Here is a 22,467-nt window from a genome sequence, read left to right as displayed (position 1 = left end):
AAAAAAAACCCATCACATTATTAGAAAAGAAAAAAATACTTTTCAGAGAACAGACATAAACAAATAAAATAATATGCGATTTATTTTACATGCGCGAGAAGTAGAATTAATTTACAACAATGAGTAAAACTATACAATACATAACATAAAATAATATAGAAAAAGTATTAGAGAATATTTTACTGGGGCTGTTTCTCAGACTATAGAAGGAGCTATTTTTCTATTTTAATTTTCTCCCCGAAATGGGGAGTGAGCCGATCCTGGAGGTACTGCAATACCAGGCCAACTCGTGGCAAGAGCGGTGCAAGCACCTAACATCTCACCTAGTTGCAAAAATCAGTTTAATATCGAAGTACCCACATGGGGTACGTATCAGATATTAAGCTGATAAGAACAGATACTACACTTTGATCTTAGCCAAAAGGCCGAGAAGCGATACTCAAATGTTTCCGAGTTTCCAAAGCCTATAAATCCTATGTCTTACTCAGACACGGTGTTTTAATTTTAAAACAAGCTACACAAATTTTGCAAATGTATATACAAAAAGCACACGAAACACGAGATCTTGCTTTGCTTTAATTACCCAACAGCATGAAACGATTTCTGCATGACAAAACTGGTGTGAAAATAAAAAAAGCGGCTTGTGAAATACGGCAAGTCGCAATAAAAGGGGAGAATGCATTTTTAAACGTATGTCATACGTATACGTATTCGTATTTAATCTTAATCGAACAAAACAACATGACAATTTTAATTCATTCTATGTCCGACGAACGCAGATTTCAAAGCCTTGAAAATTTCATTGATCACAAAATAAATTCAACGCTTTTTCACAATCAGCACGGACTTTTCACTCTGTCGTTTAAATAAAAAAACACACAAACAGTTCATCTGTTCTATTTTTTTAAAGGAATTAACCGGTACAGCTATGTTTAAATTAATTTTAAAAGGAGGAAAAACTTACCGGCCGACTGTAGTTTCCATCGTTTGCCCTCGTTCTGAGGCGACGTCGCTATTAACGATGATTGAAACAGTAGAAGGGGACGTAATTCTTTTCCCCGCGTTTTTCCGTAACGCTAAAAATTTATATAGAGGTTTGTTTTAAAGGAACGAGAATACATTATTACACTGACATATGCTGTTATGAATACAAGCGAGAGAGAGAAAGAGAAAAAAAAAAACCCATCACATTATTAGAAAAGAAAAAAATACTTTTCAGAGAACAGACATAAACAAATAAAATAATATGCGATTTATTTTACATGCGCGAGAAGTAGAATTAATTTACAACAATGAGTAAAAACTATACAATACATAACATAAAATAATATAGAAAAAGTATTAGAGAATATTTTACTGGGGCTGTTTCTCAGACTATAGAAGGAGCTATTTTTTCTATTTTAATTTTCTCCCCGAAATGGGGAGTGAGCCGATCCTGGAGGTACTGCAATACCAGGCCAACTCGTGGCAAGAGCGGTGCAAGCACCTAACATCTCACCTAGTTGCAAAAATCAGTTTAATATCGAAGTACCCACATGGGGTACGTATCAGATATTAAGCTGATAAGAACAGATACTACACTTTGATCTTAGCCAAAAGGCCGAGAAGCGATACTCAAATGTTTCCGAGTTTCCAAAGCCTATAAATCCTATGTCTTACTCAGACACGGTGTTTTAATTTTAAAACAAGCTACACAAATTTTGCAAATGTATATACAAAAAGCACACGAAACACGAGATCTTGCTTTGCTTTAATTACCCAACAGCATGAAACGATTTCTGCATGACAAAACTGGTGTGAAAATAAAAAAAGCGGCTTGTGAAATACGGCAAGTCGCAATAAAAGGGAGAATGCATTTTTAAACGTATGTCATACGTATACGTATTCGTATTTAATCTTAATCGAACAAAACAACATGACAATTTTAATTCATTCTATGTCCGACGAACGCAGATTTCAAAGCCTTGAAAATTTCATTGATCACAAAATAAATTCAACGCTTTTTCACAATCAGCACGGACTTTTCACTCTGTCGTTTAAATAAAAAACACACAAACAGTTCATCTGTTCTATTTTTTAAAGGAATTAACCGGTACAGCTATGTTTAAATTAATTTTAAAAGGAGGAAAAAACTTACCGGCCGACTGTAGTTTCCATCGTTTGCCCTCGTTCTGAGGCGACGTCGCTATTAACGATGATTGAAACAGTAGAAGGGGACGTAATTCTTTTCCCCGCGTTTTTCCGTAACGCTAAAAATTTATATAGAGTTTGTTTTAAAGGAACGAGAATACATTATTACACTGACATATGCTGTTATGAATACAAGCGAGAGAGAGAAAGAGAAAAAAAAAAACCCATCACATTATTAGAAAAGAAAAAAATACTTTTCAGAGAACAGACATAAACAAATAAAATAATATGCGATTTATTTTACATGCGCGAGAAGTAGAATTAATTTACAACAATGAGTAAAACTATACAATACATAACATAAAAATAATATAGAAAAAGTATTAGAGAATATTTTACTGGGGCTGTTTCTCAGACTATAGAAGGAGCTATTTTTCTATTTTAATTTTCTCCCCGAAATGGGGAGTGAGCCGATCCTGGAGGTACTGCAATACCAGGCCAACTCGTGGCAAGAGCGGTGCAAGCACCTAACATCTCACCTAGTTGCAAAAATCAGTTTAATATCGAAGTACCCACATGGGGTACGTATCAGATATTAAGCTGATAAGAACAGATACTACACTTTGATCTTAGCCAAAAGGCCGAGAAGCGATACTCAAATGTTTCCGAGTTTCCAAAGCCTATAAATCCTATGTCTTACTCAGACACGGTGTTTTAATTTTAAAACAAGCTACACAAATTTTGCAAATGTATATACAAAAAGCACACGAAACACGAGATCTTGCTTTGCTTTAATTACCCAACAGCATGAACGATTTCTGCATGACAAAACTGGTGTGAAAATAAAAAAGCGGCTTGTGAAATACGGCAAGTCCGCAATAAAAGGGAGAATGCATTTTTAAACGTATGTCATACGTATACGTATTCGTATTTAATCTTAATCGAACAAAACAACATGACAATTTTAATTCATTCTATGTCCGACGAACGCAGATTTCAAAGCCTTGAAAATTTCATTGATCACAAAATAAATTCAACGCTTTTTCACAATCAGCACGGACTTTTCACTCTGTCGTTTAAATAAAAAACACACAAACAGTTCATCTGTTCTATTTTTTAAGGAATTAACCGGTACAGCTATGTTTAAATTAATTTTAAAAGGAGGAAAAAACTTACCGGCCGACTGTAGTTTCCATCGTTTGCCCTCGTTCTGAGGCGACGTCGCTATTAACGATGATTGAAACAGTAGAAGGGGACGTAATTCTTTTCCCCGCGTTTTTCCGTAACGCTAAAAATTTATATAGAGTTTGTTTTAAAGGAACGAGAATACATTATTACACTGACATATGCTGTTATGAATACAAGCGAGAGAGAGAAAGAGAAAAAAAAAAACCCATCACATTATTAGAAAAGAAAAAAATACTTTTCAGAGAACAGACATAAACAAATAAAATAATATGCGATTTATTTTACATGCGCGAGAAGTAGAATTAATTTACAACAATGAGTAAAACTATACAATACATAACATAAAATAATATAGAAAAAGTATTAGAGAATATTTTACTGGGGCTGTTTCTCAGACTATAGAAGGAGCTATTTTTCTATTTTAATTTTCTCCCGAAATGGGGAGTGAGCCGATCCTGGAGGTACTGCAATACCAGGCCAACTCGTGGCAAGAGCGGTGCAAGCACCTAACATCTCACCTAGTTGCAAAAAATCAGTTTAATATCGAAGTACCCACATGGGGTACGTATCAGATATTAAGCTGATAAGAACAGATACTACACTTTGATCTTAGCCAAAAGGCCGAGAAGCGATACTCAAATGTTTCCGAGTTTCCAAAGCCTATAAATCCTATGTCTTACTCAGACACGGTGTTTTAATTTTAAAACAAGCTACACAAATTTTGCAAATGTATATACAAAAAGCACACGAAACACGAGATCTTGCTTTGCTTTAATTACCCAACAGCATGAAACGATTTCTGCATGACAAAACTGGTGTGAAAATAAAAAAAGCGGCTTGTGAAATACGGCAAGTCGCAATAAAAGGGAGAATGCATTTTTAAACGTATGTCATACGTATACGTATTCGTATTTAATCTTAATCGAACAAAACAACATGACAATTTTAATTCATTCTATGTCCGACGAACGCAGATTTCAAAGCCTTGAAAATTTCATTGATCACAAAATAAATTCAACGCTTTTTCACAATCAGCACGGACTTTTCACTCTGTCGTTTAAATAAAAAACACACAAACAGTTCATCTGTTCTATTTTTTAAAGGAATTAACCGGTACAGCTATGTTTAAATTAATTTTAAAAGGAGGAAAAAACTTACCGGCCGACTGTAGTTTCCATCGTTTGCCCTCGTTCTGAGGCGACGTCGCTATTAACGATGATTGAAACAGTAGAAGGGGACGTAATTCTTTTCCCCGCGTTTTTCCGTAACGCTAAAAATTTATATAGAGTTTGTTTTAAAGGAACGAGAATACATTATTACACTGACATATGCTGTTATGAATACAAGCGAGAGAGAGAAAGAGAAAAAAAAAAACCCATCACATTATTAGAAAAGAAAAAAATACTTTTCAGAGAACAGACATAAACAAATAAAATAATATGCGATTTATTTTACATGCGCGAGAAGTAGAATTAATTTACAACAATGAGTAAAACTATACAATACATAACATAAAATAATATAGAAAAAGTATTAGAGAATATTTTACTGGGGCTGTTTCTCAGACTATAGAAGGAGCTATTTTTCTATTTTAATTTTCTCCCCGAAATGGGGAGTGAGCCGATCCTGGAGGTACTGCAATACCAGGCCAACTCGTGGCAAGAGCGGTGCAAGCACCTAACATCTCACCTAGTTGCAAAAATCAGTTTAATATCGAAGTACCCACATGGGGTACGTATCAGATATTAAGCTGATAAGAACAGATACTACACTTTGATCTTAGCCAAAAGGCCGAGAAGCGATACTCAAATGTTTCCGAGTTTCCAAAGCCTATAAATCCTATGTCTTACTCAGACACGGTGTTTTAATTTTAAAACAAGCTACACAAATTTTGCAAATGTATATACAAAAAGCACACGAAACACGAGATCTTGCTTTGCTTTAATTACCCAACAGCATGAAACGATTTCTGCATGACAAAACTGGTGTGAAAATAAAAAAAGCGGCTTGTGAAATACGGCAAGTCGCAATAAAAGGGAGAATGCATTTTTAAACGTATGTCATACGTATACGTATTCGTATTTAATCTTAATCGAACAAAACAACATGACAATTTTAATTCATTCTATGTCCGACGAACGCAGATTTCAAAGCCTTGAAAATTTCATTGATCACAAAATAAATTCAACGCTTTTTCACAATCAGCACGGACTTTTCACTCTGTCGTTTAAATAAAAAACACACAAACAGTTCATCTGTTCTATTTTTTAAAGGAATTAACCGGTACAGCTATGTTTAAATTAATTTTAAAAGGAGGAAAAAACTTACCGGCCGACTGTAGTTTCCATCGTTTGCCCTCGTTCTGAGGCGACGTCGCTATTAACGATGATTGAAACAGTAGAAGGGGACGTAATTCTTTTCCCCGCGTTTTTCCGTAACGCTAAAAATTTATATAGAGTTTGTTTTAAAGGAACGAGAATACATTATTACACTGACATATGCTGTTATGAATACAAGCGAGAGAGAGAAAGAGAAAAAAAAAAACCCATCACATTATTAGAAAAGAAAAAAATACTTTTCAGAGAACAGACATAAACAAATAAAATAATATGCGATTTATTTTACATGCGCGAGAAGTAGAATTAATTTACAACAATGAGTAAAACTATACAATACATAACATAAAATAATATAGAAAAAGTATTAGAGAATATTTTACTGGGGCTGTTTCTCAGACTATAGAAGGAGCTATTTTTCTATTTTAATTTTCTCCCCGAAATGGGGAGTGAGCCGATCCTGGAGGTACTGCAATACCAGGCCAACTCGTGGCAAGAGCGGTGCAAGCACCTAACATCTCACCTAGTTGCAAAAATCAGTTTAATATCGAAGTACCCACATGGGGTACGTATCAGATATTAAGCTGATAAGAACAGATACTACACTTTGATCTTAGCCAAAAGGCCGAGAAGCGATACTCAAATGTTTCCGAGTTTCCAAAGCCTATAAATCCTATGTCTTACTCAGACACGGTGTTTTAATTTTAAAACAAGCTACACAAATTTTGCAAATGTATATACAAAAAGCACACGAAACACGAGATCTTGCTTTGCTTTAATTACCCAACAGCATGAAACGATTTCTGCATGACAAAACTGGTGTGAAAATAAAAAAAGCGGCTTGTGAAATACGGCAAGTCGCAATAAAAGGGAGAATGCATTTTTAAACGTATGTCATACGTATACGTATTCGTATTTAATCTTAATCGAACAAAACAACATGACAATTTTAATTCATTCTATGTCCGACGAACGCAGATTTCAAAGCCTTGAAAATTTCATTGATCACAAAATAAATTCAACGCTTTTTCACAATCAGCACGGACTTTTCACTCTGTCGTTTAAATAAAAAACACACAAACAGTTCATCTGTTCTATTTTTTAAAGGAATTAACCGGTACAGCTATGTTTAAATTAATTTTAAAAGGAGGAAAAAACTTACCGGCCGACTGTAGTTTCCATCGTTTGCCCTCGTTCTGAGGCGACGTCGCTATTAACGATGATTGAAACAGTAGAAGGGGACGTAATTCTTTTCCCCGCGTTTTTCCGTAACGCTAAAAATTTATATAGAGTTTGTTTTAAAGGAACGAGAATACATTATTACACTGACATATGCTGTTATGAATACAAGCGAGAGAGAGAAAGAGAAAAAAAAAAACCCATCACATTATTAGAAAAGAAAAAAATACTTTTCAGAGAACAGACATAAACAAATAAAATAATATGCGATTTATTTTACATGCGCGAGAAGTAGAATTAATTTACAACAATGAGTAAAACTATACAATACATAACATAAAATAATATAGAAAAAGTATTAGAGAATATTTTACTGGGGCTGTTTCTCAGACTATAGAAGGAGCTATTTTTCTATTTTAATTTTCTCCCCGAAATGGGGAGTGAGCCGATCCTGGAGGTACTGCAATACCAGGCCAACTCGTGGCAAGAGCGGTGCAAGCACCTAACATCTCACCTAGTTGCAAAAATCAGTTTAATATCGAAGTACCCACATGGGGTACGTATCAGATATTAAGCTGATAAGAACAGATACTACACTTTGATCTTAGCCAAAAGGCCGAGAAGCGATACTCAAATGTTTCCGAGTTTCCAAAGCCTATAAATCCTATGTCTTACTCAGACACGGTGTTTTAATTTTAAAACAAGCTACACAAATTTTGCAAATGTATATACAAAAAGCACACGAAACACGAGATCTTGCTTTGCTTTAATTACCCAACAGCATGAAACGATTTCTGCATGACAAAACTGGTGTGAAAATAAAAAAAGCGGCTTGTGAAATACGGCAAGTCGCAATAAAAGGGAGAATGCATTTTTAAACGTATGTCATACGTATACGTATTCGTATTTAATCTTAATCGAACAAAACAACATGACAATTTTAATTCATTCTATGTCCGACGAACGCAGATTTCAAAGCCTTGAAAATTTCATTGATCACAAAATAAATTCAACGCTTTTTCACAATCAGCACGGACTTTTCACTCTGTCGTTTAAATAAAAAACACACAAACAGTTCATCTGTTCTATTTTTTAAAGGAATTAACCGGTACAGCTATGTTTAAATTAATTTTAAAAGGAGGAAAAAACTTACCGGCCGACTGTAGTTTCCATCGTTTGCCCTCGTTCTGAGGCGACGTCGCTATTAACGATGATTGAAACAGTAGAAGGGGACGTAATTCTTTTCCCCGCGTTTTTCCGTAACGCTAAAAATTTATATAGAGTTTGTTTTAAAGGAACGAGAATACATTATTACACTGACATATGCTGTTATGAATACAAGCGAGAGAGAGAAAGAGAAAAAAAAAAACCCATCACATTATTAGAAAAGAAAAAAATACTTTTCAGAGAACAGACATAAACAAATAAAATAATATGCGATTTATTTTACATGCGCGAGAAGTAGAATTAATTTACAACAATGAGTAAAACTATACAATACATAACATAAAATAATATAGAAAAAGTATTAGAGAATATTTTACTGGGGCTGTTTCTCAGACTATAGAAGGAGCTATTTTTCTATTTTAATTTTCTCCCCGAAATGGGGAGTGAGCCGATCCTGGAGGTACTGCAATACCAGGCCAACTCGTGGCAAGAGCGGTGCAAGCACCTAACATCTCACCTAGTTGCAAAAATCAGTTTAATATCGAAGTACCCACATGGGGTACGTATCAGATATTAAGCTGATAAGAACAGATACTACACTTTGATCTTAGCCAAAAGGCCGAGAAGCGATACTCAAATGTTTCCGAGTTTCCAAAGCCTATAAATCCTATGTCTTACTCAGACACGGTGTTTTAATTTTAAAACAAGCTACACAAATTTTGCAAATGTATATACAAAAAGCACACGAAACACGAGATCTTGCTTTGCTTTAATTACCCAACAGCATGAAACGATTTCTGCATGACAAAACTGGTGTGAAAATAAAAAAAGCGGCTTGTGAAATACGGCAAGTCGCAATAAAAGGGAGAATGCATTTTTAAACGTATGTCATACGTATACGTATTCGTATTTAATCTTAATCGAACAAAACAACATGACAATTTTAATTCATTCTATGTCCGACGAACGCAGATTTCAAAGCCTTGAAAATTTCATTGATCACAAAATAAATTCAACGCTTTTTCACAATCAGCACGGACTTTTCACTCTGTCGTTTAAATAAAAAACACACAAACAGTTCATCTGTTCTATTTTTTAAAGGAATTAACCGGTACAGCTATGTTTAAATTAATTTTAAAAGGAGGAAAAAACTTACCGGCCGACTGTAGTTTCCATCGTTTGCCCTCGTTCTGAGGCGACGTCGCTATTAACGATGATTGAAACAGTAGAAGGGGACGTAATTCTTTTCCCCGCGTTTTTCCGTAACGCTAAAAATTTATATAGAGTTTGTTTTAAAGGAACGAGAATACATTATTACACTGACATATGCTGTTATGAATACAAGCGAGAGAGAGAAAGAGAAAAAAAAAAACCCATCACATTATTAGAAAAGAAAAAAATACTTTTCAGAGAACAGACATAAACAAATAAAATAATATGCGATTTATTTTACATGCGCGAGAAGTAGAATTAATTTACAACAATGAGTAAAACTATACAATACATAACATAAAATAATATAGAAAAAGTATTAGAGAATATTTTACTGGGGCTGTTTCTCAGACTATAGAAGGAGCTATTTTTCTATTTTAATTTTCTCCCCGAAATGGGGAGTGAGCCGATCCTGGAGGTACTGCAATACCAGGCCAACTCGTGGCAAGAGCGGTGCAAGCACCTAACATCTCACCTAGTTGCAAAAATCAGTTTAATATCGAAGTACCCACATGGGGTACGTATCAGATATTAAGCTGATAAGAACAGATACTACACTTTGATCTTAGCCAAAAGGCCGAGAAGCGATACTCAAATGTTTCCGAGTTTCCAAAGCCTATAAATCCTATGTCTTACTCAGACACGGTGTTTTAATTTTAAAACAAGCTACACAAATTTTGCAAATGTATATACAAAAAGCACACGAAACACGAGATCTTGCTTTGCTTTAATTACCCAACAGCATGAAACGATTTCTGCATGACAAAACTGGTGTGAAAATAAAAAAAGCGGCTTGTGAAATACGGCAAGTCGCAATAAAAGGGAGAATGCATTTTTAAACGTATGTCATACGTATACGTATTCGTATTTAATCTTAATCGAACAAAACAACATGACAATTTTAATTCATTCTATGTCCGACGAACGCAGATTTCAAAGCCTTGAAAATTTCATTGATCACAAAATAAATTCAACGCTTTTTCACAATCAGCACGGACTTTTCACTCTGTCGTTTAAATAAAAAACACACAAACAGTTCATCTGTTCTATTTTTTAAAGGAATTAACCGGTACAGCTATGTTTAAATTAATTTTAAAAGGAGGAAAAAACTTACCGGCCGACTGTAGTTTCCATCGTTTGCCCTCGTTCTGAGGCGACGTCGCTATTAACGATGATTGAAACAGTAGAAGGGGACGTAATTCTTTTCCCCGCGTTTTTCCGTAACGCTAAAAATTTATATAGAGTTTGTTTTAAAGGAACGAGAATACATTATTACACTGACATATGCTGTTATGAATACAAGCGAGAGAGAGAAAGAGAAAAAAAAAAACCCATCACATTATTAGAAAAGAAAAAAATACTTTTCAGAGAACAGACATAAACAAATAAAATAATATGCGATTTATTTTACATGCGCGAGAAGTAGAATTAATTTACAACAATGAGTAAAACTATACAATACATAACATAAAATAATATAGAAAAAGTATTAGAGAATATTTTACTGGGGCTGTTTCTCAGACTATAGAAGGAGCTATTTTTCTATTTTAATTTTCTCCCCGAAATGGGGAGTGAGCCGATCCTGGAGGTACTGCAATACCAGGCCAACTCGTGGCAAGAGCGGTGCAAGCACCTAACATCTCACCTAGTTGCAAAAATCAGTTTAATATCGAAGTACCCACATGGGGTACGTATCAGATATTAAGCTGATAAGAACAGATACTACACTTTGATCTTAGCCAAAAGGCCGAGAAGCGATACTCAAATGTTTCCGAGTTTCCAAAGCCTATAAATCCTATGTCTTACTCAGACACGGTGTTTTAATTTTAAAACAAGCTACACAAATTTTGCAAATGTATATACAAAAAGCACACGAAACACGAGATCTTGCTTTGCTTTAATTACCCAACAGCATGAAACGATTTCTGCATGACAAAACTGGTGTGAAAATAAAAAAAGCGGCTTGTGAAATACGGCAAGTCGCAATAAAAGGGAGAATGCATTTTTAAACGTATGTCATACGTATACGTATTCGTATTTAATCTTAATCGAACAAAACAACATGACAATTTTAATTCATTCTATGTCCGACGAACGCAGATTTCAAAGCCTTGAAAATTTCATTGATCACAAAATAAATTCAACGCTTTTTCACAATCAGCACGGACTTTTCACTCTGTCGTTTAAATAAAAAACACACAAACAGTTCATCTGTTCTATTTTTTAAAGGAATTAACCGGTACAGCTATGTTTAAATTAATTTTAAAAGGAGGAGAAAAAACTTACCGGCCGACTGTAGTTTCCATCGTTTGCCCTCGTTCTGAGGCGACGTCGCTATTAACGATGATTGAAACAGTAGAAGGGGACGTAATTCTTTTCCCCGCGTTTTTCCGTAACGCTAAAAATTTATATAGAGTTTGTTTTAAAGGAACGAGAATACATTATTACACTGACATATGCTGTTATGAATACAAGCGAGAGAGAGAAAGAGAAAAAAAAAAACCCATCACATTATTAGAAAAGAAAAAAATACTTTTCAGAGAACAGACATAAACAAATAAAATAATATGCGATTTATTTTACATGCGCGAGAAGTAGAATTAATTTACAACAATGAGTAAAACTATACAATACATAACATAAAATAATATAGAAAAAGTATTAGAGAATATTTTACTGGGGCTGTTTCTCAGACTATAGAAGGAGCTATTTTTCTATTTTAATTTTCTCCCCGAAATGGGGAGTGAGCCGATCCTGGAGGTACTGCAATACCAGGCCAACTCGTGGCAAGAGCGGTGCAAGCACCTAACATCTCACCTAGTTGCAAAAATCAGTTTAATATCGAAGTACCCACATGGGGTACGTATCAGATATTAAGCTGATAAGAACAGATACTACACTTTGATCTTAGCCAAAAGGCCGAGAAGCGATACTCAAATGTTTCCGAGTTTCCAAAGCCTATAAATCCTATGTCTTACTCAGACACGGTGTTTTAATTTTAAAACAAGCTACACAAATTTTGCAAATGTATATACAAAAAGCACACGAAACACGAGATCTTGCTTTGCTTTAATTACCCAACAGCATGAAACGATTTCTGCATGACAAAACTGGTGTGAAAATAAAAAAAGCGGCTTGTGAAATACGGCAAGTCGCAATAAAAGGGAGAATGCATTTTTAAACGTATGTCATACGTATACGTATTCGTATTTAATCTTAATCGAACAAAACAACATGACAATTTTAATTCATTCTATGTCCGACGAACGCAGATTTCAAAGCCTTGAAAATTTCATTGATCACAAAATAAATTCAACGCTTTTTCACAATCAGCACGGACTTTTCACTCTGTCGTTTAAATAAAAAACACACAAACAGTTCATCTGTTCTATTTTTTAAAGGAATTAACCGGTACAGCTATGTTTAAATTAATTTTAAAAGGAGGAAAAAACTTACCGGCCGACTGTAGTTTCCATCGTTTGCCCTCGTTCTGAGGCGACGTCGCTATTAACGATGATTGAAACAGTAGAAGGGGACGTAATTCTTTTCCCCGCGTTTTTCCGTAACGCTAAAAATTTATATAGAGTTTGTTTTAAAGGAACGAGAATACATTATTACACTGACATATGCTGTTATGAATACAAGCGAGAGAGAGAAAGAGAAAAAAAAAAACCCATCACATTATTAGAAAAGAAAAAAATACTTTTCAGAGAACAGACATAAACAAATAAAATAATATGCGATTTATTTTACATGCGCGAGAAGTAGAATTAATTTACAACAATGAGTAAAACTATACAATACATAACATAAAATAATATAGAAAAAGTATTAGAGAATATTTTACTGGGGCTGTTTCTCAGACTATAGAAGGAGCTATTTTTCTATTTTAATTTTCTCCCCGAAATGGGGAGTGAGCCGATCCTGGAGGTACTGCAATACCAGGCCAACTCGTGGCAAGAGCGGTGCAAGCACCTAACATCTCACCTAGTTGCAAAAATCAGTTTAATATCGAAGTACCCACATGGGGTACGTATCAGATATTAAGCTGATAAGAACAGATACTACACTTTGATCTTAGCCAAAAGGCCGAGAAGCGATACTCAAATGTTTCCGAGTTTCCAAAGCCTATAAATCCTATGTCTTACTCAGACACGGTGTTTTAATTTTAAAACAAGCTACACAAATTTTGCAAATGTATATACAAAAAGCACACGAAACACGAGATCTTGCTTTGCTTTAATTACCCAACAGCATGAAACGATTTCTGCATGACAAAACTGGTGTGAAAATAAAAAAAGCGGCTTGTGAAATACGGCAAGTCGCAATAAAAGGGAGAATGCATTTTTAAACGTATGTCATACGTATACGTATTCGTATTTAATCTTAATCGAACAAAACAACATGACAATTTTAATTCATTCTATGTCCGACGAACGCAGATTTCAAAGCCTTGAAAATTTCATTGATCACAAAATAAATTCAACGCTTTTTCACAATCAGCACGGACTTTTCACTCTGTCGTTTAAATAAAAAACACACAAACAGTTCATCTGTTCTATTTTTTAAAGGAATTAACCGGTACAGCTATGTTTAAATTAATTTTAAAAGGAGGAAAAAACTTACCGGCCGACTGTAGTTTCCATCGTTTGCCCTCGTTCTGAGGCGACGTCGCTATTAACGATGATTGAAACAGTAGAAGGGGACGTAATTCTTTTCCCCGCGTTTTTCCGTAACGCTAAAAATTTATATAGAGTTTGTTTTAAAGGAACGAGAATACATTATTACACTGACATATGCTGTTATGAATACAAGCGAGAGAGAGAAAGAGAAAAAAAAAAAACCCATCACATTATTAGAAAAGAAAAAAATACTTTTCAGAGAACAGACATAAACAAATAAAATAATATGCGATTTATTTTACATGCGCGAGAAGTAGAATTAATTTACAACAATGAGTAAAACTATACAATACATAACATAAAATAATATAGAAAAAGTATTAGAGAATATTTTACTGGGGCTGTTTCTCAGACTATAGAAGGAGCTATTTTTCTATTTTAATTTTCTCCCCGAAATGGGGAGTGAGCCGATCCTGGAGGTACTGCAATACCAGGCCAACTCGTGGCAAGAGCGGTGCAAGCACCTAACATCTCACCTAGTTGCAAAAATCAGTTTAATATCGAAGTACCCACATGGGGTACGTATCAGATATTAAGCTGATAAGAACAGATACTACACTTTGATCTTAGCCAAAAGGCCGAGAAGCGATACTCAAATGTTTCCGAGTTTCCAAAGCCTATAAATCCTATGTCTTACTCAGACACGGTGTTTTAATTTTAAAACAAGCTACACAAATTTTGCAAATGTATATACAAAAAGCACACGAAACACGAGATCTTGCTTTGCTTTAATTACCCAACAGCATGAAACGATTTCTGCATGACAAAACTGGTGTGAAAATAAAAAAAGCGGCTTGTGAAATACGGCAAGTCGCAATAAAAGGGAGAATGCATTTTTAAACGTATGTCATACGTATACGTATTCGTATTTAATCTTAATCGAACAAAACAACATGACAATTTTAATTCATTCTATGTCCGACGAACGCAGATTTCAAAGCCTTGAAAATTTCATTGATCACAAAATAAATTCAACGCTTTTTCACAATCAGCACGGACTTTTCACTCTGTCGTTTAAATAAAAAACACACAAACAGTTCATCTGTTCTATTTTTTAAAGGAATTAACCGGTACAGCTATGTTTAAATTAATTTTAAAAGGAGGAAAAAACTTACCGGCCGACTGTAGTTTCCATCGTTTGCCCTCGTTCTGAGGCGACGTCGCTATTAACGATGATTGAAACAGTAGAAGGGGACGTAATTCTTTTCCCCGCGTTTTTCCGTAACGCTAAAAATTTATATAGAGTTTGTTTTAAAGGAACGAGAATACATTATTACACTGACATATGCTGTTATGAATACAAGCGAGAGAGAGAAAGAGAAAAAAAAAAACCCATCACATTATTAGAAAAGAAAAAAATACTTTTCAGAGAACAGACATAAACAAATAAAATAATATGCGATTTATTTTACATGCGCGAGAAGTAGAATTAATTTACAACAATGAGTAAAACTATACAATACATAACATAAAATAATATAGAAAAAGTATTAGAGAATATTTTACTGGGGCTGTTTCTCAGACTATAGAAGGAGCTATTTTTCTATTTTAATTTTCTCCCCGAAATGGGGAGTGAGCCGATCCTGGAGGTACTGCAATACCAGGCCAACTCGTGGCAAGAGCGGTGCAAGCACCTAACATCTCACCTAGTTGCAAAAATCAGTTTAATATCGAAGTACCCACATGGGGTACGTATCAGATATTAAGCTGATAAGAACAGATACTACACTTTGATCTTAGCCAAAAGGCCGAGAAGCGATACTCAAATGTTTCCGAGTTTCCAAAGCCTATAAATCCTATGTCTTACTCAGACACGGTGTTTTAATTTTAAAACAAGCTACACAAATTTTGCAAATGTATATACAAAAAGCACACGAAACACGAGATCTTGCTTTGCTTTAATTACCCAACAGCATGAAACGATTTCTGCATGACAAAACTGGTGTGAAAATAAAAAAAGCGGCTTGTGAAATACGGCAAGTCGCAATAAAAGGGAGAATGCATTTTTAAACGTATGTCATACGTATACGTATTCGTATTTAATCTTAATCGAACAAAACAACATGACAATTTTAATTCATTCTATGTCCGACGAACGCAGATTTCAAAGCCTTGAAAATTTCATTGATCACAAAATAAATTCAACGCTTTTTCACAATCAGCACGGACTTTTCACTCTGTCGTTTAAATAAAAAACACACAAACAGTTCATCTGTTCTATTTTTTAAAGGAATTAACCGGTACAGCTATGTTTAAATTAATTTTAAAAGGAGGAAAAAACTTACCGGCCGACTGTAGTTTCCATCGTTTGCCCTCGTTCTGAGGCGACGTCGCTATTAACGATGATTGAAACAGTAGAAGGGGACGTAATTCTTTTCCCCGCGTTTTTCCGTAACGCTAAAAATTTATATAGAGTTTGTTTTAAAGGAACGAGAATACATTATTACACTGACATATGCTGTTATGAATACAAGCGAGAGAGAGAAAGAGAAAAAAAAAAAACCCATCACATTATTAGAAAAGAAAAAAATACTTTTCAGAGAACAGACATAAACAAATAAAATAATATGCGATTTATTTTACATGCGCGAGAAGTAGAATTAATTTACAACAATGAGTAAAACTATACAATACATAACATAAAATAATATAGAAAAAGTATTAGAGAATATTTTACTGGGGCTGTTTCTCAGACTATAGAAGGAGCTATTTTTCTATTTTAATTTTCTCCCCGAAATGGGGAGTGAGCCGATCCTGGAGGTACTGCAATACCAGGCCAACTCGTGGCAAGAGCGGTGCAAGCACCTAACATCTCACCTAGTTGCAAAAATCAGTTTAATATCGAAGTACCCACATGGGGTACGTATCAGATATTAAGCTGATAAGAACAGATACTACACTTTGATCTTAGCCAAAAGGCCGAGAAGCGATACTCAAATGTTTCCGAGTTTCCAAAGCCTATAAATCCTATGTCTTACTCAGACACGGTGTTTTAATTTTAAAACAAGCTACACAAATTTTGCAAATGTATATACAAAAAGCACACGAAACACGAGATCTTGCTTTGCTTTAATTACCCAACAGCATGAAACGATTTCTGCATGACAAAACTGGTGTGAAAATAAAAAAAGCGGCTTGTGAAATACGGCAAGTCGCAATAAAAGGGAGAATGCATTTTTAAACGTATGTCATACGTATACGTATTCGTATTTAATCTTAATCGAACAAAACAACATGACAATTTTAATTCATTCTATGTCCGACGAACGCAGATTTCAAAGCCTTGAAAATTTCATTGATCACAAAATAAATTCAACGCTTTTTCACAATCAGCACGGACTTTTCACTCTGTCGTTTAATAAAAAACACACAAACAGTTCATCTGTTCTATTTTTTAAAGGAATTAACCGGTACAGCTATGTTTAAATTAATTTTAAAAGGAGGAAAAAACTTACCGGCCGACTGTAGTTTCCATCGTTTGCCCTCGTTCTGAGGCGACGTCGCTATTAACGATGATTGAAACAGTAGAAGGGGACGTAATTCTTTTCCCCGCGTTTTTCCGTAACGCTAAAAATTTATATAGAGTTTGTTTTAAAGGAACGAGAATACATTATTACACTGACATATGCTGTTATGAATACAAGCGAGAGAGAGAAAGAGAAAAAAAAAAACCCATCACATTATTAGAAAAGAAAAAAATACTTTTCAGAGAACAGACATAAACAAATAAAATAATATGCGATTTATTTTACATGCGCGAGAAGTAGAATTAATTTACAACAATGAGTAAAACTATACAATACATAACATAAAATAATATAGAAAAAGTATTAGAGAATATTTTACTGGGGCTGTTTCTCAGACTATAGAAGGAGCTATTTTTCTATTTTAATTTTCTCCCCGAAATGGGGAGTGAGCCGATCCTGGAGGTACTGCAATACCAGGCCAACTCGTGGCAAGAGCGGTGCAAGCACCTAACATCTCACCTAGTTGCAAAAATCAGTTTAATATCGAAGTACCCACATGGGGTACGTATCAGATATTAAGCTGATAAGAACAGATACTACACTTTGATCTTAGCCAAAAGGCCGAGAAGCGATACTCAAATGTTTCCGAGTTTCCAAAGCCTATAAATCCTATGTCTTACTCAGACACGGTGTTTTAATTTTAAAACAAGCTACACAAATTTTGCAAATGTATATACAAAAAGCACACGAAACACGAGATCTTGCTTTGCTTTAATTACCCAACAGCATGAAACGATTTCTGCATGACAAAACTGGTGTGAAAATAAAAAAAGCGGCTTGTGAAATACGGCAAGTCGCAATAAAAGGGAGAATGCATTTTTAAACGTATGTCATACGTATACGTATTCGTATTTAATCTTAATCGAACAAAACAACATGACAATTTTAATTCATTCTATGTCCGACGAACGCAGATTTCAAAGCCTTGAAAATTTCATTGATCACAAAATAAATTCAACGCTTTTTCACAATCAGCACGGACTTTTCACTCTGTCGTTTAAATAAAAAACACACAAACAGTTCATCTGTTCTATTTTTTAAAGGAATTAACCGGTACAGCTATGTTTAAATTAATTTTAAAAGGAGGAAAAAACTTACCGGCCGACTGTAGTTTCCATCGTTTGCCCTCGTTCTGAGGCGACGTCGCTATTAACGATGATTGAAACAGTAGAAGGGGACGTAATTCTTTTCCCCGCGTTTTTCCGTAACGCTAAAAATTTATATAGAGTTTGTTTTAAAGGAACGAGAATACATTATTACACTGACATATGCTGTTATGAATACAAGCGAGAGAGAGAAAGAGAAAAAAAAAAACCCATCACATTATTAGAAAAGAAAAAAATACTTTTCAGAGAACAGACATAAACAAATAAAATAATATGCGATTTATTTTACATGCGCGAGAAGTAGAATTAATTTACAACAATGAGTAAAACTATACAATACATAACATAAAATAATATAGAAAAAGTATTAGAGAATATTTTACTGGGGCTGTTTCTCAGACTATAGAAGGAGCTATTTTTCTATTTTAATTTTCTCCCCGAAATGGGGAGTGAGCCGATCCTGGAGGTACTGCAATACCAGGCCAACTCGTGGCAAGAGCGGTGCAAGCACCTAACATCTCACCTAGTTGCAAAAATCAGTTTAATATCGAAGTACCCACATGGGGTACGTATCAGATATTAAGCTGATAAGAACAGATACTACACTTTGATCTTAGCCAAAAGGCCGAGAAGCGATACTCAAATGTTTCCGAGTTTCCAAAGCCTATAAATCCTATGTCTTACTCAGACACGGTGTTTTAATTTTAAAACAAGCTACACAAATTTTGCAAATGTATATACAAAAAGCACACGAAACACGAGATCTTGCTTTGCTTTAATTACCCAACAGCATGAAACGATTTCTGCATGACAAAACTGGTGTGAAAATAAAAAAAGCGGCTTGTGAAATACGGCAAGTCGCAATAAAAGGGAGAATGCATTTTTAAACGTATGTCATACGTATACGTATTCGTATTTAATCTTAATCGAACAAAACAACATGACAATTTTAATTCATTCTATGTCCGACGAACGCAGATTTCAAAGCCTTGAAAATTTCATTGATCACAAAATAAATTCAACGCTTTTTCACAATCAGCACGGACTTTTCACTCTGTCGTTTAAATAAAAAACACACAAACAGTTCATCTGTTCTATTTTTTAAAGGAATTAACCGGTACAGCTATGTTTAAATTAATTTTAAAAGGAGGAAAAAACTTACCGGCCGACTGTAGTTTCCATCGTTTGCCCTCGTTCTGAGGCGACGTCGCTATTAACGATGATTGAAACAGTAGAAGGGGACGTAATTCTTTTCCCCGCGTTTTTCCGTAACGCTAAAAATTTATATAGAGTTTGTTTTAAAGGAACGAGAATACATTATTACACTGACATATGCTGTTATGAATACAAGCGAGAGAGAGAAAGAGAAAAAAAAAAACCCATCACATTATTAGAAAAGAAAAAAATACTTTTCAGAGAACAGACATAAACAAATAAAATAATATGCGATTTATTTTACATGCGCGAGAAGTAGAATTAATTTACAACAATGAGTAAAACTATACAATACATAACATAAAATAATATAGAAAAAGTATTAGAGAATATTTTACTGGGGCTGTTTCTCAGACTATAGAAGGAGCTATTTTTCTATTTTAATTTTCTCCCCGAAATGGGGAGTGAGCCGATCCTGGAGGTACTGCAATACCAGGCCAACTCGTGGCAAGAGCGGTGCAAGCACCTAACATCTCACCTAGTTGCAAAAATCAGTTTAATATCGAAGTACCCACATGGGGTACGTATCAGATATTAAGCTGATAAGAACAGATACTACACTTTGATCTTAGCCAAAAGGCCGAGAAGCGATACTCAAATGTTTCCGAGTTTCCAAAGCCTATAAATCCTATGTCTTACTCAGACACGGTGTTTTAATTTTAAAACAAGCTACACAAATTTTGCAAATGTATATACAAAAAGCACACGAAACACGAGATCTTGCTTTGCTTTAATTACCCAACAGCATGAAACGATTTCTGCATGACAAAACTGGTGTGAAAATAAAAAAAGCGGCTTGTGAAATACGGCAAGTCGCAATAAAAGGGAGAATGCATTTTTAAACGTATGTCATACGTATACGTATTCGTATTTAATCTTAATCGAACAAAACAACATGACAATTTTAATTCATTCTATGTCCGACGAACGCAGATTTCAAAGCCTTGAAAATTTCATTGATCACAAAATAAATTCAACGCTTTTTCACAATCAGCACGGACTTTTCACTCTGTCGTTTAAATAAAAAACACACAAACAGTTCATCTGTTCTATTTTTTAAAGGAATTAACCGGTACAGCTATGTTTAAATTAATTTTAAAAGGAGGAAAAAAACTTACCGGCCGACTGTAGTTTCCATCGTTTGCCCTCGTTCTGAGGGCGACGTCGCTATTAACGATGATTGAAACAGTAGAAGGGGACGTAATTCTTTTCCCCGCGTTTTTCCGTAACGCTAAAAATTTATATAGAGTTTGTTTTAAAGGAACGAGAATACATTATTACACTGACATATGCTGTTATGAATACAAGCGAGAGAGAGAAAGAGAAAAAAAAAAAACCCATCACATTATTAGAAAAGAAAAAAATACTTTTCAGAGAACAGACATAAACAAATAAAATAATATGCGATTTATTTTACATGCGCGAGAAGTAGAATTAATTTACAACAATGAGTAAAACTATACAATACATAACATAAAATAATATAGAAAAAGTATTAGAGAATATTTTACTGGGGCTGTTTCTCAGACTATAGAAGGAGCTATTTTTCTATTTTAATTTTCTCCCCGAAATGGGGAGTGAGCCGATCCTGGAGGTACTGCAATACCAGGCCAACTCGTGGCAAGAGCGGTGCAAGCACCTAACATCTCACCTAGTTGCAAAAATCAGTTTAATATCGAAGTACCCCACATGGGGTACGTATCAGATATTAAGCTGATAAGAACAGATACTACACTTTGATCTTAGCCAAAAGGCCGAGAAGCGATACTCAAATGTTTCCGAGTTTCCAAAGCCTATAAATCCTATGTCTTACTCAGACACGGTGTTTTAATTTTAAAACAAGCTACACAAATTTTGCAAATGTATATACAAAAAGCACACGAAACACGAGATCTTGCTTTGCTTTAATTACCCAACAGCATGAAACGATTTCTGCATGACAAAACTGGTGTGAAAATAAAAAAAGCGGCTTGTGAAATACGGCAAGTCGCAATAAAAGGGAGAATGCATTTTTAAACGTATGTCATACGTATACGTATTCGTATTTAATCTTAATCGAACAAAACAACATGACAATTTTAATTCATTCTATGTCCGACGAACGCAGATTTCAAAGCCTTGAAAATTTCATTGATCACAAAATAAATTCAACGCTTTTTCACAATCAGCACGGACTTTTCACTCTGTCGTTTAAATAAAAAACACACAAACAGTTCATCTGTTCTATTTTTTAAAGGAATTAACCGGTACAGCTATGTTTAAATTAATTTTAAAAGGAGGAAAAAACTTACCGGCCGACTGTAGTTTCCATCGTTTGCCCTCGTTCTGAGGCGACGTCGCTATTAACGATGATTGAAACAGTAGAAGGGGACGTAATTCTTTTCCCCGCGTTTTTCCGTAACGCTAAAAATTTATATAGAGTTTGTTTTAAAGGAACGAGAATACATTATTACACTGACATATGCTGTTATGAATACAAGCGAGAGAGAGAAAGAGAAAAAAAAAAACCCATCACATTATTAGAAAAGAAAAAAATACTTTTCAGAGAACAGACATAAACAAATAAAATAATATGCGATTTATTTTACATGCGCGAGAAGTAGAATTAATTTACAACAATGAGTAAAACTATACAATACATAACATAAAATAATATAGAAAAAGTATTAGAGAATATTTTACTGGGGCTGTTTCTCAGACTATAGAAGGAGCTATTTTTCTATTT

The 22,467-nt window shown here is 34.6% G+C and overlaps 19 non-coding genes across 19 annotated transcripts; all 19 read right to left on the bottom strand.

The window, feature by feature from the left end:
• Window positions 1-244: 244 nt before the first annotated feature.
• On the bottom strand, window positions 245-437 carry LOC134704309 (U2 spliceosomal RNA). Its single transcript, XR_010105366.1, has one exon. It is a non-coding gene; the product is annotated as a U2 spliceosomal RNA (small nuclear RNA).
• Window positions 438-1,419: 982 nt separating this feature from the next.
• LOC134704308 (U2 spliceosomal RNA) lies at window positions 1,420-1,612 on the bottom strand. Its single transcript, XR_010105365.1, has one exon. It is a non-coding gene; the product is annotated as a U2 spliceosomal RNA (small nuclear RNA).
• A 978-nt stretch (window positions 1,613-2,590) lies between these two features.
• On the bottom strand, window positions 2,591-2,783 carry LOC134704305 (U2 spliceosomal RNA). The gene has a single exon (XR_010105363.1). It is a non-coding gene; the product is annotated as a U2 spliceosomal RNA (small nuclear RNA).
• Window positions 2,784-3,757: 974 nt separating this feature from the next.
• LOC134704311 (U2 spliceosomal RNA) lies at window positions 3,758-3,951 on the bottom strand. Its single transcript, XR_010105368.1, has one exon. It is a non-coding gene; the product is annotated as a U2 spliceosomal RNA (small nuclear RNA).
• A 977-nt stretch (window positions 3,952-4,928) lies between these two features.
• On the bottom strand, window positions 4,929-5,121 carry LOC134704304 (U2 spliceosomal RNA). The gene has a single exon (XR_010105362.1). It is a non-coding gene; the product is annotated as a U2 spliceosomal RNA (small nuclear RNA).
• Window positions 5,122-6,098: 977 nt separating this feature from the next.
• LOC134704303 (U2 spliceosomal RNA) lies at window positions 6,099-6,291 on the bottom strand. The gene has a single exon (XR_010105361.1). It is a non-coding gene; the product is annotated as a U2 spliceosomal RNA (small nuclear RNA).
• A 977-nt stretch (window positions 6,292-7,268) lies between these two features.
• On the bottom strand, window positions 7,269-7,461 carry LOC134704302 (U2 spliceosomal RNA). The gene has a single exon (XR_010105360.1). It is a non-coding gene; the product is annotated as a U2 spliceosomal RNA (small nuclear RNA).
• A 977-nt stretch (window positions 7,462-8,438) lies between these two features.
• On the bottom strand, window positions 8,439-8,631 carry LOC134704301 (U2 spliceosomal RNA). Its single transcript, XR_010105359.1, has one exon. It is a non-coding gene; the product is annotated as a U2 spliceosomal RNA (small nuclear RNA).
• A 977-nt stretch (window positions 8,632-9,608) lies between these two features.
• On the bottom strand, window positions 9,609-9,801 carry LOC134704300 (U2 spliceosomal RNA). Its single transcript, XR_010105358.1, has one exon. It is a non-coding gene; the product is annotated as a U2 spliceosomal RNA (small nuclear RNA).
• A 977-nt stretch (window positions 9,802-10,778) lies between these two features.
• Window positions 10,779-10,971, bottom strand: LOC134704299 (U2 spliceosomal RNA). Its single transcript, XR_010105357.1, has one exon. It is a non-coding gene; the product is annotated as a U2 spliceosomal RNA (small nuclear RNA).
• A 979-nt stretch (window positions 10,972-11,950) lies between these two features.
• On the bottom strand, window positions 11,951-12,143 carry LOC134704298 (U2 spliceosomal RNA). The gene has a single exon (XR_010105356.1). It is a non-coding gene; the product is annotated as a U2 spliceosomal RNA (small nuclear RNA).
• A 977-nt stretch (window positions 12,144-13,120) lies between these two features.
• On the bottom strand, window positions 13,121-13,313 carry LOC134704297 (U2 spliceosomal RNA). The gene has a single exon (XR_010105355.1). It is a non-coding gene; the product is annotated as a U2 spliceosomal RNA (small nuclear RNA).
• A 978-nt stretch (window positions 13,314-14,291) lies between these two features.
• LOC134704296 (U2 spliceosomal RNA) lies at window positions 14,292-14,484 on the bottom strand. The gene has a single exon (XR_010105354.1). It is a non-coding gene; the product is annotated as a U2 spliceosomal RNA (small nuclear RNA).
• A 977-nt stretch (window positions 14,485-15,461) lies between these two features.
• On the bottom strand, window positions 15,462-15,654 carry LOC134704314 (U2 spliceosomal RNA). The gene has a single exon (XR_010105371.1). It is a non-coding gene; the product is annotated as a U2 spliceosomal RNA (small nuclear RNA).
• Window positions 15,655-16,632: 978 nt separating this feature from the next.
• Window positions 16,633-16,825, bottom strand: LOC134704313 (U2 spliceosomal RNA). Its single transcript, XR_010105370.1, has one exon. It is a non-coding gene; the product is annotated as a U2 spliceosomal RNA (small nuclear RNA).
• A 976-nt stretch (window positions 16,826-17,801) lies between these two features.
• On the bottom strand, window positions 17,802-17,994 carry LOC134704312 (U2 spliceosomal RNA). The gene has a single exon (XR_010105369.1). It is a non-coding gene; the product is annotated as a U2 spliceosomal RNA (small nuclear RNA).
• Window positions 17,995-18,971: 977 nt separating this feature from the next.
• On the bottom strand, window positions 18,972-19,164 carry LOC134704307 (U2 spliceosomal RNA). The gene has a single exon (XR_010105364.1). It is a non-coding gene; the product is annotated as a U2 spliceosomal RNA (small nuclear RNA).
• Window positions 19,165-20,141: 977 nt separating this feature from the next.
• LOC134704294 (U2 spliceosomal RNA) lies at window positions 20,142-20,334 on the bottom strand. The gene has a single exon (XR_010105353.1). It is a non-coding gene; the product is annotated as a U2 spliceosomal RNA (small nuclear RNA).
• Window positions 20,335-21,314: 980 nt separating this feature from the next.
• LOC134704310 (U2 spliceosomal RNA) lies at window positions 21,315-21,508 on the bottom strand. The gene has a single exon (XR_010105367.1). It is a non-coding gene; the product is annotated as a U2 spliceosomal RNA (small nuclear RNA).
• Window positions 21,509-22,467: the final 959 nt, after the last annotated feature.

This window comes from Mytilus trossulus, unplaced genomic scaffold (assembly GCF_036588685.1).
Source record: "Mytilus trossulus isolate FHL-02 unplaced genomic scaffold, PNRI_Mtr1.1.1.hap1 h1tg001361l__unscaffolded, whole genome shotgun sequence".
Lineage (NCBI taxonomy): Eukaryota > Metazoa > Mollusca > Bivalvia > Mytilida > Mytilidae > Mytilus > Mytilus trossulus.
The sequence above is the reverse complement of the archived record's forward strand: the minus strand, read 5'-3'. Positions and strand labels throughout refer to the sequence as shown.